Source organism: Phasianus colchicus, chromosome 1 (genome assembly GCF_987193195.1).
Source record: "Phasianus colchicus chromosome 1, bPhaCol1.hap1.1, whole genome shotgun sequence".
In the NCBI taxonomy this organism is placed as follows: domain Eukaryota; kingdom Metazoa; phylum Chordata; class Aves; order Galliformes; family Phasianidae; genus Phasianus; species Phasianus colchicus.
This window is the reverse complement of record NC_143436.1, coordinates 38,199,169-38,203,994: the sequence shown is the minus strand read 5'-3', so window position 1 is coordinate 38,203,994 and position 4,826 is coordinate 38,199,169. Positions and strand designations below refer to the sequence as shown.

At 37.6% G+C, this 4,826-nt stretch overlaps 1 long non-coding RNA gene across 1 annotated transcript; it reads right to left on the bottom strand.

The window, feature by feature from the left end:
* Positions 1-3,261: 3,261 nt before the first annotated feature.
* Positions 3,262-4,331, bottom strand: LOC149919513 (uncharacterized). The gene is made up of 3 exons (XR_016463622.1): positions 4,221-4,331; positions 3,986-4,040; positions 3,262-3,800 (listed from the first exon to the last, which is right to left on the bottom strand). It is a non-coding gene; the product is annotated as an uncharacterized LOC149919513 (long non-coding RNA).
* Positions 4,332-4,826: the final 495 nt, after the last annotated feature.

Genomic DNA, 4,826 nt, shown 5'->3' with positions numbered 1-4,826 from the left:
CAAAACAGCAGCAGCATTGCCCTGATGTCCTCCTGTAAACACAAGAACTCTGCACAATGGAAGGCACTGTGCCCTTTGAGCCTGTATTCATTCCAAAGACACTGTCAGTGAAATTCTTATTCTTTCATTAAATCAATTAGTTCCCAAGTTCTTCCAGTAAAAATGACTGGAAGTGAAGACATAGCTTCTAAAGCACTACACCATCCAGCATCCTTTAACAGTACTTTTGGGAAGAATCTTCCTGTCACTCTGTTTTTGCAGACAAATTAATTCTTAGTTACATGTATAGAAGTGCATTAGAGTATGAATAAATGTATATAGTATAAATTCCATTCAATGTATTCTTCTGGGAAAATTAGCATGCCTCCAAAATGGAAAGAAGCTACGGGAATTGCTATAAACCAAACCAGAGCATTTGACGGTTAAGGATTTCAGAAAAAAATTGAAGAATTTAGCCAATAAAAAGAGAAATCATTTTCTTCTTAGAAAATCTTTCATTGATAATGAATCTACTTAATGCTTCTTTAGTATCGGTGTGCCCGGTTTTGGACTCTCCATTACAAGAGAAATATGGACACAATGGATAAAGTACAGTGAAGGCCACTACATGACCAAGGCACCAGACAGAGCATCAGTACTCTGAAGAAAGGCTGAGAGATCTTGAACTGGTTATAGAATCATAGAATGGTTTGGATTGGAAGCAACCTTAAAGATCATCTAGTGTCCAACCCCTTTTATGGACAAGGACGTCACCCACTAGGTCAGGGTGTTTAAAGCCCCATCCAACTTGACCTTGAGCAGTTACATGGTTGGGACAGCCACAGCTTCTCTGCGCAGTCTTTCCAGTGCTTCATTACCCTCACAGTGAACAATTTCTACTTATATCTAAAACTAAATTCACCCCCTTTCACTTTAAAACCATTACCCTTTGTCCTCTCACTGCACTTAAAAAAATCTTTCTTAGAAGCCCCTTTTAAGTATTGAATAGCTGCTATAAGGTCTCCCAGAAGCCTTCTTTTCTCTAGGAAGAGCCTCATATCTCAACCTTTCTTCATAGGAGAGGTGCTTCAACACTCTGATCATTCTCATCGCTACTCTGGACCCACTCCAGCAACTCTATGTTTTTCTTGTGATGGGGGCCCCAGAGCTGAATATAGAACTGTAGATGAGGTCTCCCAATAGCAGAAGACCTGGGGATAATCACCTCCCCTGACCTTCTGGCCACACTTCTTTAGATGCAGCCTATATATAGGGTTTCCTCCTTAGACACATTCAAAAGCCACCTGGTCCTGGGACACCTGTTCTATGTAGCTCTTCTTGACCAGAGGTTTGGACCAGATGACCTCCACAGATCCCTTTCCACCTCAACCATTCTGTGATTTTTTGATCCATGACAATTTCTAGCAATTCAAATGTATACTGTATTTTTTTTTCCATTGCTTTTTTTTTTTTTTTCATCATTAAAACTTTGTAGCCTGCCTGTGCCAATGGGTGGGTAAAATAAGCTTAAGAGCTGTGAAGGGAGCATTAATCAGACAGGTTATTTCATTCAAATATATAAAGAAATGTCCTTACTAATTTGCCAGAACCACTCAATTTTTGGAACAAAACAAATCAAAACAAAACAACTCAACCATCAGTTTACATAAGCTCTGCTTTTGTAAAAGAGATGCCCAAATGATTGCTGCTTGCTTTTCATGTGCAAATTGCTGGAGCTAATTTATAGCCATATGAAGACACCAGTCTTTGAAAAGGAACTAAATCAATTGGAGGTGGGCTTTGCTCATGAGAACAAGGAATGTTCTGATGTTCTCACATATTTCAGAATAGGAAAACTTTTCCTTGCTACTCTAAAAAAGGGAAAAGTCATGACCTCCTGAAATAATATTTATTTATATTAACTCTGAAAACTGCAGTTTTAGATGTGGAATAAAATGAGGAGAGCACATTAAAAAAAATGAAAATAATAAATAGTAATATTTTTAGTCTGCCCTTGGACATCAGTTATTTTTTGAACTCTCCCACGTATCCCAATTATTTTCATCCTTCTCTTTTCCACATGCCTTTTAAACATTCAAGCCTATCCCTTGGAAGCCCTGAACATGCTTGCAAGTTTCTGCTATTATCATTTTTCTGAGAAACCCTAGTACTGTTTTGTTCTTTATTACAATCAAATCAACATAGTAGTTTCTGTTCCTGCATTTTATGGCTTTTTTAAATACACCAAAGTCACTATGAATCTTCAAGTCCTCATGTAAAGTAATAACTGACTACAGCTAATATTTGTGACTTATTTGAGATTATGCTTACTAGGAAATCGAAAGATATGGAAATCACTCAGTGTGCAGGATAAAAGAAATACTGTGTCTCATAGGGATCAATTTATTGAAGAGCATCTTCTTTCCTCTTCAGTCTAGTGACAGACTGAACCATAGACTAACAATAGCCTAAACCATACATATATATTAGCACTGGCTGTGCTCATCTGGACATCAGGAGAGCTGCTTACCTTCTGCTCCAAAGGACTTGATATGATCACCTTCCCACTGCACCTGAAAACTTAAGCATTTGTTATGCTTCTGGGAAATTTGGATTCACATCTGTGTGATAGAGTCTGGCAAAGTAAAAGTAAAATCAGGAGTATCAATCAAGTACTTTTTTAGTGTATGTTGTTTAGAAATTTGTTTTAAAAAGTGATCTTTCTTGACTACTTGTGGTAGACTGAGCTTAATATGTCACCTGGTACTTCTGTCTGACCAGATGGAAAAGAATCCTTTGGAAAAGAATTGAAAGAGCATTTGGAAGAGCATTTGAACCATTCCTGCAAATTTTCAGTTATTCAAAAACTAACTTGAATGACATACACATATATGTGAACTTTCCCCAAAATTTTCACAAGCAGAGAATAGTCAAGATAATACTGTGAGAAACACTTGAAAGAAAAGAATTTGTTTATACTGACAAGTTCACTTAAAATATTGAAATTTTATACAAAAATGTAAGTTTTAATGAAATACTAGTCTTTTCAACAGTTTCCTATGAATAAACTCCCCAAATACTATATACATAATTTTAATTAGAGATGGAGAATTGCTATTTAATGTTTTATTAATAAGAACAAAGCTTTTGTTTTTCATATTGACAAAGTTAGAAAGTGAATAACTAATCTTTGCTCTAAGTCACTCAGCACCCTGACAGGCCTTTGTGCAGCAGATCATAACCATCTCTGGAAAATGATAATTAAATCATCCTTTAATAAAAGGTATCATATTTTTCCAGATTTCAACATAAATCAGTATTCATTTGTAAAAGTATTATCTTAATAGCTTTGACAGTACATATACATAAATGAAAAACACAGATGGTGTTGAAACCTCATGGCAGGGCAGACCCAGGCTCTGCTTCAGAGTTATGGATGCTAGAAGTTCCTTTTCATTTTGACTGTAGGACCAGTCTGGAAGCCTTGGACCATCTCTGAAATGGTAAGATTCTGAGCAAGCAGAATAGGAGGCTCAGGGGAGATCTTATTCTCTACAACTCCCTGAAAGGAGGTTGTGGAGAGGTGGGAGTCAGCCAGTTTTCGTTGGTAACAGTGACAGAACAAGAGGGAATGTCCTCAAGTTGTGCCAGGGGAGGTTCATGTTGGATGCTAGGAAGAATTTCTTCTCAAAAAGAGTTGTCAGGTGCTGAAATCGGCTGCCCAAGCAGACGGTTGAGTCACCACCCCTGGAGATGTTCAAGAACCATGTAGATGTGGCACTGACGGATGTGGCTTAGTGGGAATGGTTGTGATGGGCTTGCTGTTGGACGAGATGATCTTAGTAGTCTTTTCGAACTTAATGATTCTTTGTCTGTCTTAGTTACTTATTGCTACATGCAGATATCAGATGTTCTAATGAGTTAGCATACTATTCAGCTCTGTTTGTAAATAATTTAACGCTTACAATACTCTAAACAGTGATTGCTGAGCAAGTCAGCATCTTACCTCTCACTGATTTAGAAGACAGCTCCTGCCATCCTAGCTGCAGAGGGCTACCTGGCTGCAAGTGACACAACTCAGTTAAAACCAAGGCACTTATTGCAGAGTAAATCAGGTTGAGAGCTCCAATTTCTATCAAATTGTTAACTTTAGTGTTGGCACCCTATGAGCTTACACAAAATCACCAGCCTAGATTTCAGTTTGCTTAAAAATGCTTTGAACAGCTGAGATAAAAACTAACATTAATTCTCTGGCTGCTTCTGCTCGTTATCCCTGTGCTGCCTGCATAGAGCAGCTGCTGGGTCTCCCATCCTCTCCTCCTCCTTACTCAGCAGCAGCTCCAGGTGGCAGCACTCACACCAACATTTGCAGAACAGGTGGAAGGATTTGGCATGAAAATTTTCTGATTCAAATTATTTTGTCTCTTCTGTTCGCAGATGAAATCTGTGGTGAAAACACAGCTGAAATTTTAAATTCTAATCGTTTTTAGAATTTGCTTCCAGAATATTATTCTGAGAATCATCTGTGGCAGCTTTCAATTCTCGAAATCATTTTCTTATCATTGGTAAGTTGTAGAGTTCCTAATATGAATTAAATGAGCTAAACCTTCTGATAAGGCTATAGTAAATTTTCTACGCAAGTCATAAAATAAATAGATTTAAAACAATTTATCAAATATTATCTGAGGTAAAAACCATATTCATATTTTTCAGTGAGCTTTAGCCACTAGTGTTAGATGTAGAACCTGTTCTCCTTGCTGAAAGACAACTGGTAGGGATCTTTATGTCCTGAAATCCTTCTAGCTGCAGATCCAGGTACAACTGCATATATACCCTTTCAGCACAAA